General features: G+C 46.0%; 1 protein-coding gene across 2 annotated transcripts in view; it reads left to right on the top strand.

Annotated features, from left to right (window-relative positions):
* Positions 1 to 1,058: 1,058 nt before the first annotated feature.
* Positions 1,059 to 12,782, top strand: part of FRMD4B (FERM domain containing 4B) — a 356,794-nt gene continuing 345,070 nt past the window's right edge. For both annotated transcript variants that reach the window (XM_045053138.1, XM_045053139.1), the window contains exon 1: positions 1,059 to 1,195. The gene's annotated coding sequence lies outside the window, so the exon portion shown is untranslated. The remainder of the gene's footprint in view (positions 1,196 to 12,782) is intronic.

The raw sequence follows: 12,782 nt of genomic DNA, 5'->3' as shown, positions 1-12,782 counted from the left end.
CTTCCCGAATGGTCCTCCCTTCCTCCTCCACCCTTCTCTCGTTTGCCACATCACACTCGGTATCAGATCAAGCTGCAATCTCTGTCTTGTCACTTAGCAGCTATTTTGAGTTAACCTCTGGAGTTTCTGCAGGAGTAGAGCAGAATAAAACTCTCCTGAATCAGGACCGTTCTGGAGGGAAAATGCCAGGCACGGAGTAGGCTTTTATTCTCTTTTTTACTCTACCCCCCCCCCCTTCTCCTTCCTTCTTACTCTTACTTCCCTCTCTCCCTTTTTCCTTCCTTCTTCCCTCCTCCCCTCCTTTCTCCTTTTCTCTCTTTCAAGAAAAGCCACCAGGTTCGCGGGAATCTCAGATGAAGTCCTTAGCCAGACCCACTCCCGTTCCAGATTAGATCCCCAGCTTCCCGCGGCCGCCCATGCCTCATCCCCTTTATTCTAAGGTCAGCGAGGGCTTGGGATGTTTGAAGCCTGGGAGGCGAACAGAGTCCCTCCCCGCGCTTTTCTGACTCAGAGCCAGAGATGGAGAGGCGCGGGCTCGCGCCCCCTCCCTTTCCCCCACTTTCGGCAGCGCCAGCCGCTCCGCGCCCCTTGGCACCAGCGCCTTTTCTCTGTCGGGGAAGGCGAGCCCAGCCCGCAGCCGCGCGGCGGGGGCCGAGGGCGCCTCCTCCCTTCCTCCCGCTCCCCTCCCCTTCCTCCCCTCCCGATACAATGACTGGGCCGGAACAGCGCAACAGCCGAGTCTCATTGGCAGCGGCCGCCCCAGCCCCCGGAGAGGCGGCGGGAGGGGGCAGCTGGGGAGAGAGGAGCCGGGAGCCGGGGCTGACAGCGAGGGCGGGCGGGCAGGACGGAAGGACGGGAGGACGCGAGGCAGGCGGCCGGGGCACAGCTGTTCAGTGTGGATCAAAGCGAGGACGCGCGGCGAGCGGCGGCTGGGGCGACGAGCGGCCCCGGGCCGGGGATGCGGCGGGAGCCGGCTCTCCAGCGAGCCCGGGAGTCGGGCCGCGCGGCTCACGTGCTGAGCAGGAGCTTGGGCCGAGAGGAGAAGGAAGAGGAAGGCAGGCGCCCGGGAAGGCGCTGCGCAGGGCGGAGTTGCTTGCACGGCTGGCTCCGAGCCGGTCTCCAGGTCCCGCGCGGTGAGCCACCGAGACAATAAAGTAGCGGTCGGCAGCCCCAGAGCGAGGAGGCAGCAGAGCAGGTAGGGGGGCGACTGCCAGGGGTGCCCAGCTTGCTGCGGGGGGTGGCGGGGGGGTGTGCGACCGCAAGCGGCGGCCACCTCAGGCGCTGAGCGTGCGCCTCGGGCGCAGCGCGCGTTCGGGGACCCCCAGCGGAGGTGCGGGGCTGCGGGGCTCCGGCGCTCGCGCGGGCAGGAAACCCCGCCCACGGCTCCTGGGCTCCGGCTGCCTCCGCTGGAGGCTCCGGGGCACGTGGCGCGGCGCTTTGAGCGCTTTGGTGGTGTGCGGACAGGAAGTTTGGCGGTTTCGAGGCGTTGGCGCTGGTGGGGTTTGTAAACGCGCCGCCAGGGACCACGTGCTTTGGTTGTTGCGCGTTCGTGGGAGGTGGGAGAAACGCTGATGAATCCCAGATACTTTCAAAAGGCAGAGAAAGGACTGGCGTTAGGAGAGGATACTTGGGGTTTGGTTTGTCTACCCCTTTTAACTAGGCGTGTCTGATCCTAGCCGCTTCTCTGTTGGAAAGGCTGTGTGCGTGTGGATCGCCCTCTATCAATTTTCTGGAGTATTTCACCTTTCACCTTCGTGTGTGTGTGTGTGTGTGTGTGTGTGTGTGTGTGTGTGTGTGTGTGTGTATGCGCGCGCGCGCGTCGGGGGAGGGGACAAAGATGATGTTTTTGGGAAATGCCATTCGGTTTGGACTGGAAGGTAAACTTCCTTTGCATTGAATGCCCTATGCTCTGAAAGAAACTGAGCAGTGGTTGGTGTTGTTGACAAAAGGGGTGAGAGCTGGTCTGAAATCTTCCCGAGCCTAAGAAAGCAGCCGCAGGAGGAGGTCTCTCGCGCTCTCGTTTGTGTGGACGCTTCCTTCCAGATGTGAGAGGGTTGGGCTGGGCGCTCCTGGGTGGGGTAATAATTATCCCGAACATTCCTGCGATCTGCTAGGACTTGTAAACATACCAGAGCCAACTCCTCTGAACTTTTGCAAACCAACTTGGTCTGCTTGCCGGTGCCCAGACGGCTGCGTCTGGAAGGTGGCCCCTTCAGAAGAAAGACTGCGGAGTGCTGACAGCAGCAGGCTTTCCGGAAAGCTGGTGGATCCACAAAGGTTAGCTAGTGTTTGCCCCAGAAATTGACCAACCAATTTGGAGGATGTGTGCAAGGCTTTAACGCAATCCCTGACATGCTGCCTCCCGTCCTCAAGAGAATGCATCTGTGGAGCTTCCAAATCAAATATCTGGAGGAGAAGAAAAGCAGCTTCACCTTACTTAACCTCCTCGGGCGGCACTTTCATGTGCCATACACATGCTGTTAAGAATGGTGGTTGACAGCTTATTGTGTGTCGGGCATCCCAGTGGGCACGTTTGGGGCATTATAAATAGTCCATGGAGTGGTAAGCTGAGCGCAGAGGGAGGTTAAGTAGCTTGCTGTAAGTCACACTGGTAATTTGGAGTTTACAAGACATCTGATTCCAGATGCTGGGCTCTTAACCATGACAATGCCTCTAAAGGGGATGTGCTGTAATGGCATTAATGATGACGAAGAAAATAATAGTAAATAACAATAAGTCCCTCACATATTTTTTATTAGATTACATAACGTGATGGTGACTGACCTAAAGTAAATACTCAATATATATTTTGGTCTCTAAATTAAATGTCACATTTAATGGTGATGGTTATGTTGATAAGTCTATGATGCTTTTTTCTTTTTTATATATCTGAGAATTTTGTAATAACAAGTAAAGCACAACCCCCCCCCCCACACACACACACACGTTTGAACAGTGCTTACATTTCTTAAAAGAGGGCCAGAAGAATTCAGGCAATTCCAAGGACTTATTGCCCAGGAGAGGTTAATCACTTCTTTATGACATCTGCAAATATTAATCAGACACTTTGGTTGCTTAAATTCAGTAATGCAGGTGGAATGTATTTGAAAAATATAATGAGGGAAAATGAAGAAATCTACCTCAAATGCCATTTTAGTGAGGTTTGAGTTTCATTATTGCAGGGAAAATCTCAGAAGTCGCTTCTCCTGGGTTATGCAGGTGATTGCCTTAAACCTCACCCTGCTTGGAGATGAGTCCATTTTCCTCTTAGTGGCAGGACAGTTCTTGACTTCTCAAACAGGCAGACAGTTGTGCTTGAGCCTAATAATCTAGAATAATTTTGGGGGAGTCAAAGCTACAGCCACTCCAGAGTGTAAAAGCAGCTAAAGTTTTCTCAGTATTGTTTACTGTCGTCACTGGCCTGTTTCTAGCCAGCATGAGAATCCTTGTTCTCCATTTGATTTCACAGATTTAATCAAGATTCTGCATTGCTTTGAGCAGACAAAAAGGAAGTTTTGGCTAACTGACAATACAAATAAGGTACATGGAAAACAGTTAGAAAAAAATACCCTGTCTTACACAGCCTGCAGTGATTGTCTAAAATTTCAGGAACTCTTCATAGTTATTTTACACACAGTACACACATAAGTGAAGGGTTGAGGCTTGCACTGCAAGTGACCTCCCTCTCTCTCTCCATCTCTTTCCCTTCCTCCCTCTCTCTTCCTATCTCCCTGCCTCCCTCTACATCTGCCCCAGAGATCTGATCTTATCATGAACACATTATTTTTACATACTCAGTAACTGCTGAGGCTCACTGGACTTGCTGTCTTCAGCCTATAGATAAATAAATCATATAACTGAGCTCACCAGTTAAGACTTAGGTCTCTCTCTCTCTCTCTCTTTTTTTCTCAATGTATCTCTCATCTCTCTCTTTTTAGATATGGTTTTTATTTTGTTTTAGAAGATGCTTTTTTTGAAAGTAATTTATTTATTTCCGGGTCATTAAGATTTCTCTTTCCTCTTCTGGTAAACATGTGTCTTGGGTAGTCAGAAATGGTAAGGTAACAGTTTTCTATTGCTAGATGCTTGAGTTAGGGGCCAAATCCTATTTTCCTCAATGATCTGATTGACCAAAATTATCATGATGTTTCTTATCTCATTTTTTTCTGGTACGATCCTTTTTTAAGCTAATCGCACAAGGCAATGTTTTCTAAAATGAAGATCATGAGGGCCGCCTGGGTGGCTCAGGCGGTTGAGCGCTTGGTTTCAGTTCAGGTCATGATCTCACGGTTCATGAGTTCAAACCCCGCATCGGGCTTTGTGCGGGTAGCACAGAGCCTGCTTTGGATTCTCCGTCTCCCTCTCTCTACCCCTTCCCCCGCTAGCTCTGTCTCTCTCCAAAATAAATAAACATTAAAATGAAGGTCATGAAATCGATTTAGTGGGCTGCAACCAGTATTTTTTTTTTAAAGTATAACAGGACAGAAGATATCAGCATCATCATATGTTAGTAAGTGTTCTGTAGTTTCATGAAACTTTGAGTCAGTTCTGTAACTGGGGCTGCATGCACATTCTGGGTTGCAGTATAAAATGTAATTCTTACCATGAGTTGCTGTCCAAAAATTGGAAAGCTACTGCCACAGGGTGTATTTTCATAATAAGTGACAAACACCCAATTCAACTGGAATTAGGAGATACATATCTATACAGATATATGTAAATTTTTTTCATATATACAGGTTCAAGTTACTGAAAGATACATACTTAGAACTGGCCCCAAGTGCATCTTGCTCAGGGCTAAACAATGACTTCAGAATCTGATTTCTTTCTTTGGGTCTTCAGCTCTGTCTTCCTCTGTTTTCTTCTGGGTATAGGGTCCCTGTTGGGTGACTAGCTGACTATAGCAGTTGCTAGTTTACACGATTTTCGGTTCAAGTCCAACAAAAAAGGATAGACCTCCTTTGCCCAGGTGTTGAACAAAAAGCCTCAAAACTAGTTCTGACTGGCCTGATTGGCATGGTTTGGAGGGAAGCCCTGTGCCAAATGACTTCTGCAGAGGTTGAGGTCTTTGCCTTGTGGTGGAATCTCACCCAGACCACATGGACTGTGGGTGGCAGAGGGCTGGACCTCCAGATAAATGCAGTTGCTGGATAAAGGGGAAATGGATGCTGAGGAAATCAAATACACATTTGTTGAAACGTACAAGTGTCTGACTCAGTGAAAGGTGATTTCTGTTCTCTGTGATGCCCGAAAGAATGGAGGCTGAACTGAATTATACTGAGGCACATAGGTTATCAATATGACTTCTCATGTATGCAAGGAAAGCCTTAGCTGTCACTTTTAACCTCGTCAATATCAGGACTTAGGAGATCACAATGCAGAACAGGTCAAATTGATGGCGGTTGCTCTGCTTCACAATGGCACTGAGGGAAAAAAAAGGCAGATATATTGATTAAAAATCCACCACAGACCCTAAACCTCTTACAAGGGGTGGTCTTGACCCTTCTTGCGTTTATGTGCGAATCTTGGAAGGCGGCGTTTATTTTAATCACTTGGCTGCACTAATGTGGTGAAAGTAGTTGTTGAAGTGGTGTCTTTCAGCTAATTGTCTGAAGAATACACCTCCTTGAGGGCCAAGGCCAGTGAGTTTTCTGCTCCACAGCTCATCAGCCTTGAGATATTTATCTGGGTCTGTGTTACTCTGCCCTTGGGGATGTGCTGCTTTTAATTATCCTCTGCCACTTCGTGTACAATTATCCAGTGGGTAAGGGGGCCCTAATTGTGTGCGGCTGCGGAGATAATGTGCACTCACAGCAGAGGTTCCCTCGAAGTAGGGGACGGATCATGCTGGCTTGCCCGGGTCAGTCCTGGTTAATGCCTCCGCCTCCAGTTTGGATGATAAATTATATGGTCACCTCACATAGACTATTTTAGGGGACCGTGATTAGAGGTCTTTTTAATAGATAAAGAATTCCTTTCACCAGGCAAGGTTAAATGTAACATTTAAGGATGGATGCTTGTGTGGTTAAAGTAAAAAGGAAAGCAAGAATGTGGTTACCAGAAAGGTCATGATAGTGTAGTGATTCTTAACCCAGAATGATTTTGCCCCCATAGGGACCCTTGTCAATGTCTAGAGAAATTGCTGCCATTTATTGTTGCCATTTGGGGAAGGTGCTGTAGGCATCTAGCATGTGGAAGCCAGGGAGACTGCTAAACATCCCACAATGTACAGGACAACCCCCAGAACCCGGAATGTATATAGTGTTGAGGATGAGAAAGCCTGGTATACTAGTTATATTTGAGGAGGAGGGAGAGAAAGTGTCTAGGAGCTTCTGAGGCAACAGAGTGATGGATACGTGGCTGTTTACGTGGAGATTATAGTGAGTTGTGTAGTTCCATTTTGTTCATTTTTTAATGTATGTTATACTTAAGAATAAAAAAAAAACTTTAAAAAAATAAAGAGATGCTCACCATAACTGCAGGATAGGATGGACATCCCGATGCCTATTAGGGTCCTGTTCAGATGTGAAGGCTCAATACATAATAGTAGAGTAGAGCTAATGGTAACAAGACCAGCTCACATTCCCTAAGCATTCACCTGTGCTGGGAATTGCTTTGCCAGGATCCCATCATATTTGTTGAATTGACAAAGTCTATGTGTTGACCAGTATTTTACAGAAAGACAGACAGTTTGGGTTAGGGACACTGGCTCTCGAGTCAGATGACCTGCCCTCAAGTCCAGTTGCACCACCTATGGAGTGTAGGACTTTGAGCAAGTGGCTTACCCTTTTTTGTGCCTCACTTCTCTCATCTATAAAATGGGGAGAGTAGCAGTTCCTACCTCATTGGGTTATTGTGAGGATAAAATGACAGTGTAAAGTGCCTCATACAGTGCCTGCTACATATTAAATACCCCACAAATCTTAGCTATTATTATTTTGGAGGCCAAGAAAAAACATTAATAGCTATATTTTTTTATTGGACACTATGTGCTAGATTTCAGTCTAAGCATTTTTCAGCCATCCTTTTCTTTATGCTTGCAAAAATCCTCTGATATAGGTGTTATGTATGTTTATCACTCCCATTTTATAGATGAGGAAAATGGAGACTTGGTGAAATTAGCAAATCATGGAGACTTAATTTCAACCCGAAGTCGTTCTGACTGCAGAGCCTCTGCTCTCAGGTATTATGTCCTTTTGTGAGATCTGAAAGGGAAACTTGAGATCAGCTAACCCACAAAAATGAGTCCCAAAGAGAGATGTGATTTGGCAAGTTATTAAGGGATGGTACAGGGCCAGAACCCAGGTTTTTTGCCTCCCACCATCTTCCAAAACCATCTGTGTTTTGCAGACAAATGCATCTACCTCACAAGGCAACTGTGGTGGGTGGGAGCAGACCCAGACCAGGGACACAGGGTCTGGAATTGTGGAGATGTCTTCTAATTCAGCTACAAAATAGCCCAGGGCTGTGTTTGCCGAAGTGGGCTAGGCGTACCCCTGGTGATGTTTGAGTTAATCTTAGATGATAGATGGAGAATTATTTTACTTTGATGGTTGCTTGTTTATTTTAATGTGCACCAACATATTTTTTTTCCACTTAGACCTTCAACACTTATTAAAGAATGTATTTCATTCTGCCTTGCTGAATAAACTATTGACAGACTGCATATTACCGCTTAGGATAAGGCTTAGGATATGACATTTACATAATGTCAATGTAAAATAATTTTAAAATATTTGTTAGTAACAGAGTGTGGGTGGTGCTGAAAAATGGCTACACCCCCAAAGGGAATCTGCCAATGATGGAAGTCGGGGAAATACCAGACTAGAGAATGTGTCTCCAGCATGGTGCTCTTGAATCCCCTGGGGATCAGATTCTGATTCAATAGATATTGGGTGGGAGCCTGAGAGTCTGACGAGCTCTCAGGTGATGCTTCTGACGCTCATCTGTGGACCATACTGTGCCTAGCAAGGGATCAGAGACCCTAGAAGGTTCGTGGACATGTGCTGGGTGTTGTGGAAGGGTCAGAGATGGGTAAGGTAATCCCCTGCCTCCCAGGAGCTTAATCTAGTTGGGGAGAGAGGATGTGAGTGCGCCAGGGAGGTCTGCAGAGAAAGCTTGGCGGGAAGGGAGCGGTTCAAGTACAGGTGCAGGTCTGCCCAGAGCCGCTGCAGCAGGATGGCAGGAGGGGAGGAGGGGAATGTTTCCCTTTGGCCTGAAAGATGTGTGGCAGCAAGTAGAGAGTTCCAAGACAGGCTTGCCAAGCAGGAGGAAAGGTGCGAATAATAAGGAAGGCTCTAGAAAATGCCTCTATATGCAAAGTGGAGATTTCCACAATAATGGGATCAACACAGAATTAGTCTGGAACGTTCAGTTAGAATAACCTGCCTGGCGACGTCTGAGTGGCTGTCAGTTAAGTGACTGACTTCTCTTCAGGTCATGATCATGTGGTTGGTGAGTTCAAGCCCCACGTTGGGCTCTGTGCAGACAGCTCAGAACCTGGAGCCTGCTTCAGATTCTGTGTGTGTGTGTGTGTGTGTGTGTGTGTGTCTCTCTCTCTGCACCTCCCCTGCTCACGATCTCTCTCTCTCATTGTGTCTCTCCAAAATAAATAAACATTAAAAACAAAAAAGAGAGAATAACCAGTTTCTTCAAAGAATAGGCCCCTGCCTAGAAATAATAGTCCCCCTTTTCTTGAGTCTCCAGAAGTGCCAGGCATTTGCCATGTGCTTTTTGTACAGTGTGTGGCACCCATCTCCACAGTGACCCACAGTACCCCGCACTTTACAGAGGAAGAAACCAAGGCCTGGAGGGGCTGTGTGACTTGTTCAAAATGCACCCAGCTGGTAAGTGACAGACCCGGAATTTGAACTTGGAACAGAGTCTCGGCTGTTTGACACAATCCTGCGAGAGACTCTGCTCTTTGTGATCCCTGACAGTTTCAGCCTGAGAGGTCTAGCTTTCTCTCCTGAGAGCATACCTCCCAGGAGCTTCGTATGGCCCATCGTGCTTCAAATGAGAGTATTGCCCCCTGAAACAGATCCTCAGCAAACATCCAACATTGTCAGGTGGTGTATCCTTCATTGTTATTTATACAAGTTTATTTTTCTTGCTGCCTTGCTAGATAAGTTATTAACAGACCAGAGTTTTTGGCATTGTGACCATAAATTAGAAATAAGTTCAAAAATGCATCCCTCCACCCAAATAAACACTGGCTGTTTTGTTACAACAAGGAGGCGCTTTCCTTTGGAAATCACCAACTAGCCTAGATAGACAGTTATTGGAAATAATTATGCCTCCGCCACAGCATGGGGCCAGTCACAGCCCCGCCTGATTCAAAAGGTCTTTCTGGAATACCAGCATCCATCTTCCAGCTGGTGCTTATAAGAGCCAACAGCGTCGTAGGGGACCCGACAATGGACGCAGCCTGAGGATTGTTTCCAGGCTTCCCTTGTTGGACCTGACCGAGCCCATCCCATCAATACGGTCATTGTAAAAGAGCAGGAGGACCATATGCAACCCGAAAGGGAGGTGCAAAGCTCACAGAGCCACCCTGGTCCTGGTTCATCCAGGTTTAATACATGGTACAATTATGCCAGATGAAGGAGGAGCTGGGGAGAAAAAGGGGTTGAGAAACAGGAAGGCCAGTTCTAATCTCATCTCAGCCGCCAACTGACCTGATCTGTGTTAATTATCTCTCTGAGTTTGTCAAGTGGCTGGTGACACTTGAGGTTGCTTCCATCCTAACCCTTTACGCTACGAGCCATCAAACGTGTGCCCCGTGTGCCTTATCTGCCCCTGTTGTATTATTCTCATTTTTTAATTGTTTTTAAGTCCCAGATAAATGTGTTTAAAATAAGTGCATTTACAAAGGGCTTCCTTATCAGCAGTGTGTTGGTGGAACAATTCAGTAAAATTATTTGCTGTGCAGTAAAAATAATATTTGGCATAACTTGTCATCAAGTAACCTTTCAGTATTGAGGCAAAGATCAAAACATTAGGGTAGCGTAGCTTTTTTGAGAAGCTGGGAAAGATAAGGGTATTTGAGGCCATCACAAATGAACTAATTGCATCCATTTAAATGGACAAGTTGAAATGCAAGATCCTGATCAAGTAATGAATACCATGTGCCCCTAGACTGGGAACAACGTAGAGCCTCAGCCCAGTGGGGCCATAAGATGTAAATTGAGGACATAGCATGGTAATTTGCTCCAACTGTGCTAAATTAATTCAATGCATTTTGAAGTGAAAAAAAAAAAGTGTGTTATATACCTTCCTGTTCTCAATCCAGCTGAATTGTCACTGCCTACAAAAAGGGGAGTGTCCCGTTTTCTCAAGGCCAAAGTTTGATTCAAACAAATGAAGAGTAAGAAATCACTTTTTTGCAGCGATTCAGCTGCTTTGAGCTGTTTGGATCACGAGTGGTTCTCGTACTTTGTAGCAGGAAGGCTTAACTACACCTGGAAAAAGCATACCAGAAAACTATCGCTAGTCTTTTTTTAGACCTCAGTGAGAAGATTTGAAAATGATCAAGATAAAGGCTATTTAAAAGTTGATAGATTGTCGACAAGTGTTCATACTATTCGGTAAATACTTTCACTATAATGATAAGGGGGGCTGTGCAACTGTGTCCTCTTTCAGAGTATACAAGGCAGACTTTCTTCTTCTCACTTCTTATACAGTTTCATTTATCTGGGGTTGTCAAGGAATAAATAATCTGTTTCACTAAAGTGATTTTTCCAGGTGATTACAGCTTACCTCTGCCTACCCACATTTTTTTGCTCGAACTATTTTTGATGAAAACATGGCACATGCTTTTTTACTTTTTTTACACGGAGTATATAAATGTGGGTAGATGGTTCCCGGATTTGGGCTTCTCATGACAAACACCGCGTTTTGTTCCTTGCCATCATCCTGTTACTCTTTGACAGCTGAATTGTGGAGGTGAGTGCCTCTGTATAAATAAACACCGATTTTTATTCTCTAACAGTAATTGGTAGTCCTAATCACACGGTTTCTCCAAGTAGTCAGCAAACCCCACGTGGGGTGCTGGGAACTTCATGCACATTATAGTCTTGGCTAATCTGCCTAACCCCCAAGAAATGAGATTCTTCTTCCTGTTTTACAGGTGAGAAAATTGAAGTTTAAGAAAGTGGTAGTAAGCAGAAGAGCTGGGATTTGAACCCCTGTCTCTCCATGAGGCATGCTTGTTGATAGCTCTTATGAGAGTTGCCTCTTGCTCTCGTTCTCCTCTCTGCCTCAGTTTGGGTATTTGTGTCTGTCCCCTTGCTTTAAAGACTTTCGCTGAGTTAAGTATGCAAGATTAGGTGTCTACCTTTTTTACGGGTATCTTTTTCCTTAAATGGGGTTCTGAGGGTACTTTTGCTGATTCCTAGATTCCCAGATATATTCTGCACAGTTGCAGTTTCTGGAACTCTAACCTGTGAATTCACCACTGTGTATGCTAAGGCTTTGGGGGGATTAGAGGATTTTCTGCATTATGATTCAGCAACATAATCAAGAAACCTGCCATCAGGAATGCTTGGCGAGTCCAGAATGCAGGGGTCAGCAAACTTTCTGTGAAGGGCCAGGGACTAAATGTATTAGGCTTTGCAGGCCATATGGTCTGTGTTCACTTACTTAACTCTGTCTTTCTAGGGCAAGAATTGTCACAGACAATACATAAAATAATGGGGGAAGCTAAATCCCAGTAAAACTTTATTTAGGAAAACAAGCAATAGGCAGGAGTTGGCTGATGGGTCTAGTAGTTTGCTAACTCCTATTATAATGGGGGAAAGGACCACCAGTCAGGATATTTTATTTATTTTTAATTTTTATTTTTATTATTTTATGTAAATAATTTTTAAAAGTTTTTTTCATTTATTTTGAAAGAGAGAGCATGAACAGGGAGGGGCAGACAGAGAGGGAGACAGAGAATCCCAACAGCGCAGAGCCCGACGCAGGGCTGAAACTCACGAACCATGAGATCGTGACCTGAGCTGAGATCAAGAGTCAGACACTTAATGACTGAGACACCCAGGCGCCTCCCAATCAGGATATTTTAAACGCCTAACTAGGTAGGTAGTTCAGAGACAGTGAGTATAGAATGAGTGGTGGTTAGGCCCATGGACTCTGGAGCTAACTGCCTGGAATTTGTCTCCTCGCTCTGCCACTAACTATTCGAATGCAGGCAAACATCCTAATCTCTCTGTGCCATGGTTTTCTTTTAAGATTAGGAAAATAATGGTCCTTACATCATAGGGTTGCTTTGAGAATCAAGAGAATTATATATAAAGTACTTAGAAATAAGCGCTGTGTAACTTTCTGTGAAGTTAAGAATCACAAGGAATCTGATTTCTCTCTAGTGATACTAAGTATTGTAATGAGTTGAGGGAAAGAACAAGACTTCGTTTGATCTGAGTGCAGTGGAGGGCAGCGATCAGGCTGCGGCCAGTTGAGGATGGACGTGTGGAGGGAGGAAGGAAGTTTGCTAGTGAAGGCAGCACAGTGGGTCAGGAGAAAACCTGGGCTCCTTGGCTGGCAGTTACGGGGAACTGGGTGTAGCAGTCTGGTCTTTACATCAGTTCCGTCTAGGGCGCTGCTTTCCCCATCTGTAGAATAAGGGGGTTCACCTGGGTTAGTGCCTGTGAATTGTTTGCTCGCAGGTTGAATTCTGCCTATAGAGAGCTTAGTTACCTCCTAGAGCATTTTAAAAAATATTTGAATTAATCATCGGCAATTACGAATCAGCAGATTCTGCAAAAAAACCCTTTGGATTCCAG

The sequence above is a fragment of the Felis catus genome, chromosome A2 (assembly GCF_018350175.1).
Source record: "Felis catus isolate Fca126 chromosome A2, F.catus_Fca126_mat1.0, whole genome shotgun sequence".
In the NCBI taxonomy this organism is placed as follows: Eukaryota; Metazoa; Chordata; class Mammalia; order Carnivora; family Felidae; genus Felis; species Felis catus.
The sequence above is the reverse complement of the archived record's forward strand: the minus strand, read 5'-3'. Positions and strand labels throughout refer to the sequence as shown.